Consider the following 17,283-nt stretch of genomic DNA (forward strand, 5'->3'; position numbering starts at 1 on the left):
TCTTATAGTGAAAGTTCTCACCCAGTTTCTCAATTAGGTCTCTTTATGGAAATGAGGTATCCAAATTATGCAGTTATGATTGGATAGGGCAGATACCAGTCTTTAGTGGAAAGGAGAAACCAAGGTTTCACTGTAATGGGTGACTCAGATGGCGTAAATAAACGGGGCATAGTGCAGGAAGGGAGAGTTCAGTCTGAGGTTCTTCTCCTGAACAGAGTATGCGAGAAGTTCCTATCAGCAAACGGTTACTAGGATCTTATTTATAAATTTGGACCATGGGGAGTCCATCCCAGCAGATAAATTACTTCTTGGGGTTCATATGATGTGACTCTTTATTCCCAGGGTCCACATTAACCTCCTGTAAATTTGTTATGACGGGGCCAGTGATTTTCAAACTTCTCTGTGTAGGAAGAATTTCTAGGGGAGCTTGTTAAAAATTCAGATTTCTGGACCCCCATCCCGACACCCTAATGCACTGGATCTTGCATGAACTCAAGGACTTGCATTTTAATAAGCTTTCTTTGGGATTGTGACTCTGGTCTTCAGCTCTTGGGTCATAATGGCCTTGAGTTACCTTTGTATTTTCTTCTCTCCAAAACCCGAGCTTCAACCTAGCTACCCCATGCATGCCTCTTTGCCTTCAACTGGCCAGCAGAGGGTTCTCGGGTCTTTGGGTTCACCTGATGGCCAGGCCTGTTGTCTCCCAATTGGTCCCTTGATGGTTCCATCCCTGGAGTCAAATTTTCCTGCTTATGTGGTCAGTGATGACTTGTACCTCAGCCACATGCAATGCTGTCATTTTGGTAAACATAGTCATCACTTTGGTCTGAACCTAGTACTGTTGGTTTTTGGATGCCATACTTTAGTGCTGGTACCTCCTGCATGGGACCAGGATCTAGTCCTACGTGGGTCCAAGATGGAGAGGAGAGAGCTGCCTGTGACTGTGCCTTCCACAGGCCCCTTTGACAGCAAGACAAGGGGGCAGGTGCACCACCGTCCTGAACCCACAGAGGCCAAGGTACTGGAGACCGCTCTTCCTAGGCTGGAGTTGCACTTACGGGCTGGAACTTGGAGCCCCCAGCATGCCGACTGCTGCACATGCTGTTTATTGTTTCAAGGGGAACCTGGGCATCTTCGCCAGCAGTCACAGCTGGGTTCAGGGCTGAAATGGTCCAGGAATCTCACGATGGCATCTGGCCTGGGTTCCCAGGAGCAAAAAGGGCTCCTGATTGTGAAACCACAGGCGTTTCTGCTCCTGGAGATAGGAGCTGCCCCTGCTCGACTGAAGGCCCAGTGGGAAAGCCTCCCACCTGTGCCTCTGTGGGTTCTGCTGCTGCTCCCCCTGGGAACCCTTTAGGTGGCTCCTGGAGCTTTGCGTGGGTGGGCAGCTTTGGCCTGAGATGCACCCCATGAAGCAGATCTTGCACCTGCTGGTATTGGAGCAGTTCCTGACCATCCTGTCCCAAGAGATCCACAGTAAGGTGCAGAAGCTGCATCCACATAGCTGCATAGAAGCTATGACTCTTAGAGTAAATTCAAAGAGCGCTTGTGAGACTGAGACAATAGGTGAGTGACAGAGAGAGGTTTCATCTGTGGTTTGCTTGGTCCCAAAGGCTGTGACATCACCGAGTCTTACTTCCTCATTCCGATTGTCTTGATTGCCCTAAGTAGACCTTACATGGCCAAGTGATTTTTCTGTAGTTTAGTCTGGAACTCTCATCCTCTAGATTCCTCCACCAATCAAGTGCACAGAGTAAACAGTGAAGGGTGCCTGTTTCTACCGAGAGGCAAGTGTTGCTGTTGCAATAGTTAGTGTCAGCTCTGGGGTTAGATTCAAAGCGATTCAAATCCTGGTTCTGCTCGCTGCCCACTAGCTATGTGACTTTTGGCAAGTTACTATTCCTCCTTGGGCCTCAATTTCCCAGTTGGTAAAATGGCTTCTGGTATTGTTTTGAGAATTAAAGGGAGAGCAGCATGTATGTTTTGGTCACACTGCTAGCATGCAGTTAGTGCTTAAAACTGTTAGCTGTTGTTATGTTAGGGCCAGCAGTCTGGTCTCCTCTGCAGAGCTGGGTCTCAGTTAATGGTGGACTTAAAAAAAAGAAACAGTTTGGTACTGAGACTTTGAGGTCACTGCCTCCAGGGCCCTCCAAGTTAGCTTATCCAGAGTGAGGAATAGGAGCATCTGGAAAAGGTGGCATAAAAGAGGGAGTGAAGTACATCAGAAGACTTATAGGGTAAGGTGTGTACTGGAAAGGATCCTCTCTCCACACCCCACACACAATCACATACACACATTTTCGCTCCTGGACATGGTGTCAAAAACCCCTTCTAGTTTAAACCATACTTTTCTCTTGTTGGATCCAAAGAGATAGACTGGTTTCCTGTTGAAGGTTTACCCTTAGATTCCTGTAATAATTTCCATTTCTGTTGGGCCCTGTTGTCATGATGAGTGATGGCAGGTAGGCTCCAGGTTACAAACAATGGGCTGAGAACAGAAATACTTTTGGAGAAGACTTTGCCTCAGGAAACAGCATGAAAGTTACTGAGCTTCAAGCTGGGGCCCAGGGACACTTGGGGAAGCACTGAAGTCTAGAGTAGTTAGTACTTCTTACTCACTAGGTCCAATCAGCTTATCATCAGCAATGTAATAGAACTTTGCGATGTCTTATGGCATAAGAGAAAATTGATGAAGATCTCCATGAACTAAATTATGACATAGAGCTGGAGAACTGATATACCCCTGAGGTAGGACAGTGAAGATGTACTGCTGGCCTTGCCAGCTGAAAGCAAACTGCTTCTGGTGGTTATACTAACAGTCATTGAGAAAAAAAGCATTTGCCAGATCAACAGCTGCATAGAAGGTACCAGGGGGTGTGTTAGCTTAAGCGATGAAATCACATCTAGAATTTCTAGTAGCTGCAATTGGAGTCACTTCCTGGTTAAGTTTTTTTTTTTTTTTTTTTTTAATTTTTATTTATTTATATGCTTTTTTTTTTTTTTTTTACAAGACTTTATTAGGGGAACAGTGTGTACTTCCAGGACTTTTTTCCAAGTCTTGTCCTTTCAATCTTAGTTGTGGAGGGTGCTGTTCAGCTTCAAGTTGTTGTCCTTTCAGTCTTAGTTGTGGAGGGCGCAGCTCAGCTCCAGGTCCAGTTGCCATTGCTAGTTGCAGGGGGCGCAGCCCACCATCCCTTGCGGGACTCGAGGAGTTGAACAGGCAACCTTGTGGTTGAGAGCCCACTGGGCCATGTGGGAATCGAACCGGCAGCCTTTGGAGTTAGGAGCATGGAACTCTAACCACCTGAGCCACCAGGCCGGCCCTGGTTAAGTTTATAATAAACTACTGTCATCCTCCAAGATCCATCTGTTTTCTACACAGGCTAATAAGGGAATTGAATTAAGATGTAGTGGGAATTGCCATCCATGCATGTTTCAGGTTATAGATGGTGGCACTAGTCTCTGAAATCCCTCCAGGAATGTGGTATTGCTTTTGGTTTACTATTTTTCTAGGTAAAGGAAGCTCTGATGGCTTCCACTTAGCCTCTCACCATGATAGCTCTCACTCCACAGGTCAGGGAACCAATGTGGGGATTCTGCCAGTTACTGAGTATATCTACTCCAATTATGTGTTCTGGAACTGGGGAAATAACCGTAAGATGAGTTTGGATACTTAATGGACCCACTGTGAGATGGCCCTGAGGTAGAAGTCCATTGATCACCTGACCTCCATAAGGCCCCACTCTGACTGGTAAACCACATTCACACTGGGTCTCCTGGAATTAGTGTCAGTCCCTGAAAAGTCTAATTGTTTCCTTTTCCCTAATGCATACTCAGCCTGGTAAAAGGCCATAGGTCCCTTTAAGGAAGGCTGGCAGAAAGATTAACCATATATATATTTGGTAGTATGGATGGGATCCTTTTTAGGGGACCTGGCCTCCCCTTCATGCAAGGGTTCTGGGTCTATAAACTGACTAAAGTCTCAGAATTGATTGGGGGCCATGACTCTCTGTTTTGGTGATTCAAATTCTCCTTCAATGCACTTGACCTAAAATGCTTCACTTATGGAACTCAAGTAAGAATTTAGTAGACTGCCCATCATTTCTTCTCAAGGGACACCATGATCAATTAGCCAACACCATAAGTCTCTGTGAGTCAGACTGTTCTCATTGCTGCTTTGACTCTGCTGTCCGTTACAGTAACTATGCCCACCTTGTCCTTTGTCAATTAAGTGCCCTCATTTGGCCTTTGCCACCTTGGGATTCAGTTATCCCCATTGTATTTACGGATACTGGTTCAGTGGCAGTAGTTCCCAATGTAATTTCTGACCTACAGAGAAAAGTGAGCACAGAGATCTTCAAGGTTATTGGGGTTCCCCTCACAAATGTATTTCTCACGGTCATGAAAGGTATGTTCTCCTGGGATGGGTGAACAGGTCTTACATGATAAATCCACTTCTACATTTCAATCTCCCTAAGCTTTCAGATACAGTATACCAAGGCAGTTCTAGCATTTCAACTTTGTTTAGTATAGAGCACCTTTTGGTCCTTGTTTCAGCCAACCAACAAACCAACCAAAGTGATAGTGCCTTTTTTGACCCCTTGAGCTACATCTTTGAGTTCAGAATGTCTGCTTAATGGAACCATATCCGTATATTCAGCCTGATCCAACTTTATGCTTCACAATGTTACCCCACACTCTTCATATCCATTTCCACACAAATTCCCCAGATTTCTGTCTCTATAAATTGGAAAAGTCATGCAGTTCTTTTGGTGTGTAGTATGCCTCTTCATGGATCATATTTTGTACTTCACCTTTTAGGGCCTGCTGGGACTCGAAAGACAGGTGTTGAGGGGTATATCCCGAGGACAATCAGCAGTGTCTTGCAAGTTAACGACCTCAAGGGAAGCAATTACAGGTTTTCAGGCAAAGCAGGGTTAACTTCCTTGGACAGGGATGGAAGGGCTGCTTCTACTGGCAGAGAAGATTCAGCAGAATTTAGGGGTTCACTGCCCCCAGTTTTATTAGGATCTGTCCATATGTCCCCATTCCAATGTTCAGGATCCCATTTATTTCCAATCAATGCCCTCACGCTAACAGAAGACACCCTGTGAAATTTGGAATTTAATTTACATTGTAATTTAGCCACTGGCAAGATGATAGTCTGGATTTAGTTTTCAGAAATCTCTGCCCTGTGGCTACCCTGTGGTTATTGTATTTTTCAGTTATGCATTCTCATTCCGTTCTTTTTTATAACTGCTATTTATTATCTGAGATTTTATGTTTTTCTTTCAAGAGAATTTGCAATTTTTAAAAAAGATTTTATTGGGGAGGATGAACAGGGCTTTATTGGGGAACAGTGTGTACTTCCCGGACTTTTTCCAAGTCAAGTTGTTGTCCTTTCAATCTTAGTTGTTCAATCTTAGTTGTGGAGGGTGCAGCTCAGCTCCAGGTCCAGTTGCCGTTGTTAGTTGCAGGGGGCGCAGCCTACCATCCTTTGTGGGAGTCAAGGAGTCGAACCGGCAACCTTGTGATTGAGAGCCTGCGCTCCAACCGACTGAGCCATCCAGGAGCTCAGCAGCAGCTCAGCTCAAGGTGCCGTGTTCAATCTTAGTTGCAGGGGGCGGAGCCCACCATCCTTTGGGAGAGTCAAGGAGTTGAATTGGCAACCTTGTGGTTGAGAGCTCACTGGCCCATGTGGGAATCAAACCGGCAGTCTTTGGCGTTAGGAGCACAGAGCTCCAACTGCCTGAGCCACCGGGCCGGCCCAAGAATTTGTAATTTTTTAATTATTTTTATGATGGCTTTAAAATCCTTGTCAGAGAATTCTGATATCTGAATTATCTCGGTGTTAGGGTCAGTCTATTGTCTTTTCTCTTTCAAGTTGTGGCCTTCCTGGTTCTTTGTTCGAGGGATTTTTTTTTTTTTTTATTGTATCCTGGACATTTTGGGTATTATGTTAGGAAACACTGGACTTATTTTATTTTTACTTTAGCAAGCAGTCCCCCTCTTTAGATTTGGCATACAGCTCCTGGCCTACTGTTGTGGGTTATGAGTGTAATGACGGCATGATTTTCAGAGATTATATGGTGTTATCCTGGTATGCTTGGTTTATAGCATGTTTTCCCAGCTGGTGCTGCTTGGGAGGTGAAAGGAGCTTTCCTCGGCCTGGCCACCTAGTGGTGGGGGAAGAGATTCTGCTGACTTCTGGAAGAAGATGCTAGTGTTGGGAGCTGCTGGAGGCAGGAGTCCTCCTGCCGATTGGGGATGGGGAACATTTTCTTGGCCTGGAACTTGTGGCCTGATTCCATCTGCTGGTGCCTCCCAGCAGCAAAGTGTCTCTGGGTAGGGGTGGGTTCTCAGCCTCAATGGTGAAGGAGAGGATTCCTGGGCCAGGCACTCCTCTGAGACACAGGCCCAGGGAAGGACAGGAAAGCCCAGCTCCCTGGGATCTGCCTTCCCATCACTCCACTTCCTGATCCTTAGGCTTAAAGGTCACAGGATGCTTCCACCCTACTCTTGACTAAAGGAACATGTCCCCACCAATCCTTCCCTTATTTGCTGTCTCTTTAGCAGAGAGGGGTGAGGAAGAGAAGGAAGGAGGAATGGGGGGAAGGCAAGAAGGGGTGTGGGGGAGGACATATGAGAGGAGAGAGCAGCCCTCATAGGATACTGGATTTTGAATATACACAATTGAAATGCAGAACCAAATAAGTAATTAATTGCACAAAAAAGATTACGTTTTAAACCAGAAGAGATTGAGTCACCTTAAGGGGCAAGGTTCAATTATTTTTTCCATCATTAGAAGTGGGGGTTCCAATTGAACAATGGGCAGAGGACCTGAAGAGACATTTCTCCAAAGAGGACATGCAAATGGTAAATAAACACATGAAAAAATGCTCAACATCACTAATCATTAGAGAAATGCAAATAAAAACCACAATGATATATCACCTCACCCCAGTCAGAATGGCTATCATCAACAAGACAAATAGTAACAAGTGTTGGAGAGGCTGTGGAGAAAAAGGAACCCTCATACACTGTTGGTGGGAATGCAGACTGGTGCAGCTGTTATGGAAGGCAGTGTGGAGGTTCCTCAAAAAATTATGAATAGAATTACCATATGACCCAGCAATCCCTCTTCTGGGTGTCTACCCAAAAAATCTGAAAATATTTATACATAAAGACACGTGTGCTCCAATGTTCATTGCAGCTCTGTTTATGGTGGCCAAGACATGGGAACAACCAAAATGTCCTTCGATAGATGAATGGATAGGAGGCGAGGAAAAATGGTGGCGTGAGGTGAGCCTCTGTAAAGCTCTCCTGGAATTTACAATGAATCAAACAACAATAACTCCACAAAGGACTCCCTGCACAGCAGACAGGCAAGACAAAGAGGCCCATTACCGAAATCACCTACAGGAGTAAACAGAACTGCTGAAACATACGGGCTCTGAATCAGGAGCTGGAAGAGCTTTGGAACATCAAAAGCTCTCCGCATACCCACCGGGACACTGCGCCCTGTGACCTAGGAGAGCTATTAACAGAGGAGAAGCCCGTCTCCCAGGGAATCCCCCCATTGTGTGAGAAGCTGGAATAGTACAGAGAAAACATAGCACTACCGTGTGGGAGAAGAAAAATAAGCTGCAGTTGGAGAAAAAATAAAACATTCTACCAACAAGTACTGGAAAACAAAAGAAAGACCACTTTCTATCAACCTGTTGCAGAAGTCACTCCTGTAGATGTCTAGGAAGAGAAATAGTAAACCAGTAATCGCCATGAATAACCAAGGCAACAAGACAGCTCAGAAAGAAAGTGAAAAATCTCCAGAGAAGACACTTAAAAATACAGAAATATGTGACTTAAATGACAGAGAATTCAAGATTGCAGTTCTGGAAAAACTCAACGAGATACAAGAAAACACAGACAGGCAGTTAAAGGAACTCAGGAACTCAATCAAAGAACAGCATGAGCATTTTACGAAAGATATTGAAATCTTAAAAAAGAACCAAATAGAATTTCTGGAGATTAAGAACTCAATAGAAGAAATTAAGAATGAAATAACCAGCTTAGGTAGTAGAGTTGACCAGATGGAGCAAAGAATCAGTGACATCGAAGATAGAAACCTGGAAATGACACAAATAGAAGAAGAAAGAGACTTGAGACTTAAAAGAAATGAAAGAACTCTACAAGAACTTTCTGACTCCATCAGAAAGAGCAATATAAGAATAATGGGCATACCAGAAGGAGCAGAAAGAGAGAAGGGAACAGAGAATATATTCAAACAAATTGTCAATGAGAGCTTCCAAACTTGTGGACAGAACTGGACCCTCGAATCCAAGAAGCAAATAGAACACCTAGTTACCTCAATCCCAACAGGCCTTCTCCAAGGCACATTGTATTGAAGCTGTCTAAAATCAACGACAAAGAAAGAATCCTCAAGGCAGCCAGGGAAAAGAAGACGGTAACTTACAAAGGAAAGCCCATTAGATTAGCATCAGATTTTTCAGCAGAAACTCTACAAGTCAGGAGGGAGTGGAACCAAATATTCAAACTATTGAAAGAGAGAAATCATGAGCCAAGAATAATATATCCAGCAAAGATATCCTTTAGATATGAAGGAGGAATAGATGAATGGATAAAGAAGTTGTGGTATATATACACAATGGAATACTATTCGGCGGTAAGAAAAGATGATATAGGAACATTTGTGACAACATGGATGGATCTTGAGAGTATAATGCTAAGCGAAATAAGTCAGACAGAAAAAGTAGAGAACCATATGATTTCACTGATATGTGGTATATAAACCAAAACAGTAAAAGAACAAGACAAACAAATGAGAAACAGAAACTCATAGACACAGACAATAGTTTAGTGGTTACCAGAGGGTAAGGGGGGTGGGGGTGGGAGATGAGGGTAAGGGGGATCAAATATATGGTGATGGAAGGAGAACTGACTCTGGGTGGTGAACACACAATGGGATTTATAGATGATGTAATACAGAATTGTACACCTGAAATCTATGTAATTTTACTAACAATTGTCACCCCAATAGATTAAAAAAAAGAAATGGGGATTCATGATCAGATTGGCCTAAGTTATAGAGATATAAAGTTACTCCAATAAATTTAAAAAATAAATTAAAAAAGAAAGAAAGTTACATTTCTCAACGGCTGAGTTATTCCTTGAGGTTACAAATCTGCTAGAAACTGCCAACATCCATAAAACTTCTGAGTGGTGTCAAAAATCTTGCATGTCTATTGTGAAGGTTCTCTTATTCAGTAGCTGAACTTCATGAAACAGTTGTCAGCTATTATGTGAATCAGAGCTCTCCATGCTAACAAAATATAATAAAAGCTGAGCTAAATAAAAAATATGTATTTGTAATTGCGATATTTGGAAATCTTTGGTACTGATGGGCACCATCTGACTCCAGCCACTTACAAGCCTCTAGGTCAGGGGTGTCCAAACAGCGGCCTGCGGGCCAACTGTGGCCCACAATCCATTTTTTATTGTCCCTCAGTAAATTCCAAAAATATATTTAGTTTACTTAAATAAACCAAGTGAGGCAATACGTACTTCACCTCGAGTGAGTGGCCCGGCTGTTTGTGTATTTTACCGCATATAGCCCTTGGATAAAAACGTTGAAAATAGTTTGGACACCCCTGCTCTAGGTGGACAGTGCCCTCACGCTGCACCAGCTGCTGAGAGTCCACACTACTCCAGACCTCAGTGACAATTCTGAACCTACTAGTCTTATGCAGAAACCAGGAGACGGAAGGGAGCACACAGCAGGAAGGGGAAGGAGTCTTCTTTCAGGGAGGGACAGCTCCATTTGGCAGGCCTTTCCACAGAAGCTCCCAGTTCTCAATGGAATAACTGCTTGCTCCTTGCTCTGCTCACTGTGCCCTGGATCCAGCCCTGTCCCACCTGCTCTGGGTCTTGCCGCATCAATGATCTTCCTCCTCCTTGCAAAAGCTCATTTACTCAAACACATTTTTTTCCTCAGTCTGGCAATTTAAAAAGACAAGGGTCTTCCAGACAGTTGAGTTGAAGAGATTTGTTGACTTACTATGGAGTGAAAAAGAGGTTAGGGATAGAGCCGAATCAGGCTGAGTAAGGAGAAGGTGCAATCACTACCAAGAGGGCCAAGAGTAGAAGAGAACAGCGAAGGTGAGGAGTTCTATTCTGGACCACAGTCTTCTCTGCACCCAGTTATCCCTCATAGCCATTGTCAAGGGGGTAGATGTGAGGTTAAAGAGAAAATCTGAAATTAAACTATATGAATGAATAGACTCTCCTCCAGTGTAACCCAAGAAAGCTGTATCAGCATAAAAACACCTCAAACCAAAAGGAGTGAATATCAAGGTTTATTTTAACAGCTGATACAAGGCAGGAGTTGGTTATTCTAAATGATTTTTCTTTTTGCATTTTACAAAATTAAGGGCCGGTGTAAGCAGGTAAGTCACATAACATTTTGCTAAAGCCACCTCCCCCGGGTGTGGCTTATGTCAGCATCCACACCCACTTAGACAGATCTACATCACATCTCTGCATCCGCAGTTGCCTACTCAGTAAATAGCTCAAAAGGTTTCTGGAGGCCACGTTGGGTTTTATGTGTTTGTCTCCCCTCCACCTGAGGATGGGTGAGAGCTTGCTGGGAGTGACTTCAGATTGGCCTCTATCCATGACTGGTTGACACCACACACGGATTCAGGAAAGGAGTACGAAGTAGAAAGCCTGAAAAAGATGATGAAAACCAATTAATCCAGCAAACCCAGGGGCTTCTTCCTCCTGCCCCCTCCTCACTCCCCCCAAAGACCCCCACACACACTTGTTGCAGCAGTAGTCCTAAGAGATTGCTTTGGGACATCTTCTGACTTTACCTGCCAACCTTATCATTTCTTTCATTTTGTCATTTACATGGGTCTGCGTCTATAGACCCATATCTTCTACAACTAAATGCTCCTATAGCGTAGATTTTCATGTATTGTAGGGAAAGCTCACTATCATGGGTCCTCCCACATTTTCTATTTTGTTTACTGAATAATCAGCTTATTCACGGCAAAAACCTCTTGAGGTTCATGACTGTACTTGCACTGATACATAGATTCATCGTGGGAAGAACTGAGAGGGGTACAATAATTCGTTTTCCTATCTAGCAAGAGATGGAATTTTTAGTGTCAAAACAGGAAATACACACAAAAGTTTTATGCATATTTTCCCCTATTTTAAAAATGATATTCACCTGTGTTTAGTGGCCAGAGTGAAGTAGTAATACTATTTCTGTTACTTATTTATAATTTATTCTTAGAGGAGTATATAATTTCTTTTGTGGGTTTAACTTGTATCCAATATTAATTTTGGTAAAATATCTCGTGATTGACTTGGTTATTCTAAAAAGAAATTCGTGTAAGAAGATGTAGGCAACTTTCCAATTTCCTTATATAAATAAATTATAGTATATCAATAATATGAAATAAAATGCAGCTAGAGAAAAGGATGACGGGGTCTTTTCTATGTACTGACATAGAAAGGATCACCAAGAAATGCTCTTATAAGAAAGAACCTTGGGAAACAATAGGTATCTCATCCTCCCATTTGTCCTTCTTCATAGACTCAGCCAAATGGATCAAAGTAAGTAGAAAGAATAAGATCTGAAAAATTTACAGCAAACTGTTAATGGTAGTTCTTTTGGTGTAGGGGTATAAGATGGTGGACTATGGGTAAGGCAGGGGTGAGGGATTATCAGTAGATCTTTATAAATGTAATTCAGACTTGTATGTTCTATAACAAGGATGTAAAAATGAGTGTAAGACGATTCTATAAATTGTTTAAATCAGTCCGGAGTTCTCAGAAGCATAGATTTGAGACACACAGAGAAGCAAATGCCAAGGCAGTTTGCCCCTCACTCATTTGCTCAGCATGTTTGCTCCAAGGGAAGGACACTGGAGCTCAGGAGATAGGCACCCAAATCCAAAACCAAACAGTGAGCCAATCTGGAACTGGAGTTCAAGGCAAGAGAGCAGATTTAGCCAGGGAAGATGCTCTGCCCTGTCTGTGTCTTTAAGAGCTTCTTACTCAGGAGGGAAAGAGGAGGTGATGGCACCCATTCTCCAGTGTCTTAGGCTCCCTAGGGCCTCCCCGTCTGATCAGCAATGTGGTAATGAGAATCACAGCACCAGTAACACCAGACCTCTGTTCGGGGTGTGTGCCTGCCAAGCACGTGTCCACGGGCTTTACGTAGAGTAGCTCGTGTAACCTCTAACAGCTTTGGTGGGTGCCACTGTCATGCCCATTCACCCAGGGCGGGGAACTGAGGCAGGCACAGGAAAGGTATGCACTGGCCCAAGGACACATACCTAGTATGTGACAGAACCAGAATGAGAACCCATTTGTCTGGTTTCAGAGCCCCAGCCTCCCAGCCTTCAGGATGCCTCCTCTTGATCCTTGTGGAAGGCAAGAAAACGATGGACGGCCTTGTTTTGGTGCTTACATGCTTCTTTATGGGATGGGAGGAAACCTAGATGACTGAGCCCTCCCTGCCACTCAAGAAAAGATAAAGTGTGGCTTGGGTCCCTCTTACAGGCATCTGGGCCTCAGTTTCCTGAGTTGCTACGTGAGGCTGAGTGGAGCAGCCAGTGTGGGAGGAATCACATGTCCTTCTAATAGTCAGTTTAGCTCCTCAGAGAGCAGCACTGTACAAGACACGAAGCCCCGTCTTCACCATCAGTCCTCTCCCATTCTGTAAAACTCCATGTCCTATCTCTGGCAATACCCACATGGGTCACATTTAAATGTTAACTATATAGTTCTGTTTCAGAGACCTGCATGGTAATATGGCATGAGAAGTGTGACTACTCACGGCCATATCTTCTACAACTAAATGCCCCATTTACGTGAAGTGACATTTTAAAAAGCAGTGATTTAAGACTCATGGACCAGGCTGGATCCAGAGATCCAGAAAGAGTAGAAAATCCTACCTGAGACTGAGTTCCCTTGCACTTCCCTTTGAGTGATCGGATCTTGAAGTCAGAATCGCTGACCACTGCCAGGTGGAGCTGCTGAAACACAATGAACAGTGTTAGGACATCTTGGTAACTCCTCCCACAGGAGAAGTTTCAAGTGGAGAGATTTTGCTCAAGCCAATGAAACGCTCTGAGGCCAAGATAGCTGAGTGTCAATGGCACAGAGAGCAGAAGGTACCCAAACATAGGTCATATCTGCTCTCTCTTCCAGCACCTCTCACTCACCTTATGCAGCCTGGATTTTGAGATAACCAGGTGGTTGTGACCAGGGCTTGGCTCTTGTAAACAGGTGAGGTTACAAGGTTCTAAAGGTCATTGTGGGTCGTCATGACACCTCTCCTCACCTAAGCAATCAGGCCCTCGGGCTCAGAGAGAGAGAGTGGAAAGAGGAGAGAGGGAACTTCATCCCTCCCTACCTTGCCTTCCAGATCAATTGCTGCTCCTGCAGGAACACGGGTGGTCTGGGAGATAGAACATCCTGAAACACCAAGATAATGTGGCATCTTCACTTTCCATCAAAATTACTCATTGAGCTGATGAATTCCAACCCTGATGTGTAATGTCAGTGTGAGGACTGTCGTTTGCCCAAATTAGTAAACATACATTATATGCAGAAGTAGTTAGGGATGCAGGCTCAAGAGACAGGTGGTCTCATTTCCAGTCCCAGTTCTGTGTGACCTTGGGCAAATCCCTTAAACTGGGATCTTCAGGTTCCCCCTTATTAAAGTACAGGTACCAACAGCATCTCTAACCTTAGGGGTTTGTGAGGATTAAGTGAGATGGTACTGTAGTCCCCCCCATATCGGCACTTTCCTTCTCAGGATTTTCAGTTACCCTCAGTCAAGGGCCGTCCTGAAATATTACATGGAAAATTTCAGAAATAAACAATTCCTATATGTGATATCTGCCCCCTGTTCCAGCAAGTTTCCGTCTCTCACTGTACTCAGCCCTGAAGCAGAAGTAACCCAGGTGCTTGTGGCCAGTGTTCAGATCTTGCCATCGAGTGTGCTCACAAAGTTCTGAGAGCCATTTTGAGTCACCATGATTCCTTTTGGTGCTCAACCAATCAGGCCCTGGGGCTGAGAGAAGGGCAGTGGGATAAGGGGAACGGGAATTTTTTTCTCCTTCTTTGCTCTCTCTTCCAGACCAATTGTTACTCCTGTCGGCTTCTCAAAATAACTCCCGTGGTCCGTGTAAAACACTCGGATACATTTAGCTCATGCAGCATCTTCATCTGCTATTTACAAAATGAAGGGACTGGACGAACCCCCAGCTCGCTGGGTGATACTATGTGGAGGACTAACATTTGCCCCTATTTGTAAAATGATGCTGCAAACAGAAGTGGTTGGGAGCACAAGCGCAGGAGACAGGCTGCTTGTTTTCTAATCCCAGTTCTGTGTCCTTGGGCAAGTCTTTTACCCTTTCTGATCCACAGGTTTCGCCGTGTAAAGTGCGATGACAATACTTCCCCCCTTAGGAGTTTGTGAGGTCCTTGGCTATGCAATAACTCGTGTTCACACAAGTGAGAACATTCCGTGTACATCCCTGAAAGTTCTGTCACAATCTGCTGTTGAGAATCTCAGCTGCAATAACTCAGCACGCACCATATTCCCAGAGAGCTAGGATAACTACCCTTGCAGCCATGCATGAACTCAATTCCAGTTCTCACTGATACAGGGGATCCCGAAGTCTGCCTGGGACACAGACGGGTGCAAGTCGGGCATCTAGGCTTGAAGCACTGCTGCTGGTGGTGCTTATGGTAGGTCCTCAGGGAGCCATTACCCCAAGTCAGGTACATTACCATGACGTTCCGCAGCCCCCACACACACCAAACTTCAGCCTCTGTCTACAGTGCCTTTGCTATTGCTGCTGCCTATGCCTCTGTTGCGACAGAGCTCGTGATCCTCAGCGTCACTAGGGCAAAACACTCATTGTACCCCTGTGGCACAACCAAGGAGTTAATCTGACTTAAGCCCAGGGTCTTTGAACCTAGTAAACAATAATTGCCATTGGGGAGGCCCTTAACTCTGGTGATAATGATTTCAGACTATGTGGAAGAAGAAATTTATAAATATGGTCAGGGTAGGAGGACCTCCAAAGTATATCTAGTACCTACCTAAAACAAACAACAAACAAGCCTGGATACAGAGGGAAGAAACAAAAACTGAATGAGAGGTCCACAAGTTGACCCACTTGGAAATCCAACATGTACTAGAACAATTTATGCAGATGCTCCTCGACTTATGATGGGGTAACTTTTGTCCCGATTTGGTTATGACTGGTTAATCATAAGTTGAAAATATGGTAAGTCGAACTTGCACTTAGTACACCTAACCTACCGAACATCCTAGCTTAGCTTGCTTAGCCTACCTCAAACAGGCTCAGAACACTTCTATTGGCCTACAGTTGGACAATTATCTTGAGTAATGGGGTGGCAGGACTGTGTTCCTTTTGGCATTCTAGGGAAAGATCCATTCTCTTGCCTTTCCCAGCTTCTACAGGTGGCCCACATTCACTAGTTCATAGATCCCATCACGCCAACCTCTGCTGTAATATTCACATATCCTCCTCTGACCCTTACAGAGCTGTTGCTCGACCCTATCAGTAACCACAACATAAAAACAAAACAAAAACAAAACTTTGATATCTTTTACTAATTTTGGGGTTCTGGAGACAACATGTTCCTCATTTAAAAATTGTACTTCAACCAGTTTATGCTGGTGCTTTCAAATAAGCCCACCTGAAATGGGGGCCCTTCCAACACGAGGCCCTATTACCTGTCTAAATTCCAATACAACAGACGCTCTTATTAGTGCCCCCCCCAGAGACCCTTTCACTATAGAATTCCAGAAACCTTCCTTCATACCTCCAGGAGTCTCTGGACCACCTGTAACAGCCATGAATCACCCATGATCTTCTGATGCAAACACTTGGACCCAAGGCTACTTGCCATAAGAATGGTGATTGGTGGCCGCAAACTGGGCTCTCTGGAAATAGGCTCTAAGACTGTGATTTTTTTCATACCCAGTTACGCATTATGCCTTGCGTCATGGAAGCAGCACCCCACAATCTTGGCACAGACACCAAGATCTCCTTACCACCTAATAGAGCCAAACCTGGCCCCTCTGGCACATCGCACCTGGAGGAGAACGTGGCTTTCTCTGCGCTCACTTTTTTTTTTTTTTTTTGCCAGATGCCCTAGTGTAGAAGTAAGTAATCCTTTTCCTGAAACCCCTGACTTAATGGGGAGGTCCTTGATATTAAGTGACTGAAAAGCAAAGGGTGTTTGTACAGCTCATCACCACCATCATATGTGATGGAGCCTGATCAAGAAGTTTCCAACTGATAGCATTTCACGCAGTTGTCCACGCCAATAATTTCTTGAATCTGAAAATTATTACAGACTCTTTGGACATTGCCAATGATCTGGCCATCTGATACAGCCAATGACAGCAACAAAAAGTCCTTATCAAAGATTGCTGACAATGGCGTGGAGAACTCTGGGAATTTCTTGCCTCATGGTTGTCAAAAAACATAAATCAGCTATGCAAGCCTGGTTCAACATTTGAAGATTGATTAATGAAATCCGTCATATCAAGGATAAGGGGTGGGAAGAGAAAACCTGTTCCCATGCTGCAGCAGTCCAGGAAGAGCATCAGACCCATTAGCCAACTTGGGGCTTTGTGGGCCCTCTAGGGCCAATGACAGGAGAAAGAAAGGCAGCGAAGACAGCTCTGCAAGCTCTGCTCTTCCCTGCTGAACAAGGCAGGTGAGGCTCAAAGAGCATTGCCAGGGGACAATCACCAGCCAAACACACTCAAGCTCCACAGGGGCATCTATGTTGATGCAGTTCCAGTCATCTGTTTCTTCCAGAAACCCCAAGGCCCTGAGACAGTGCTTGGGGACTCCAGTTGTTTGTTTGACCCGAGCTGACTCTACCCTCATTCCTTGGGTGCATATCCTGGAAAGAAGGCCCTCTTCCACAAACATTTAGCTGACATGTATTTTGGAAACTGGCCAGGATGCTGGAGACACAATTTTGAAGATGGCAGAGGTCATCCTCCAGAACTCACAGCTCACTGTGGAGCCCCAAGGTGGCCTGGAAGCTAACAGGATGTTATACGCAGGGTGAGCTCACTTCTCAGTTACCTGCATCTCTTTTCTGCACACCCTGATTTTTCCTCCAAATTTTAGGTTTTAAAGCTTTCAAACCTACTGAAAAGTTGAGATAATAGTGCAAAGAACATCCACA

Source organism: Rhinolophus sinicus, chromosome 18, assembly GCF_057876585.1.
Source record: "Rhinolophus sinicus isolate RSI-liver-muscle chromosome 18, RSI-T2T, whole genome shotgun sequence".
Lineage (NCBI taxonomy): Eukaryota > Metazoa > Chordata > Mammalia > Chiroptera > Rhinolophidae > Rhinolophus > Rhinolophus sinicus.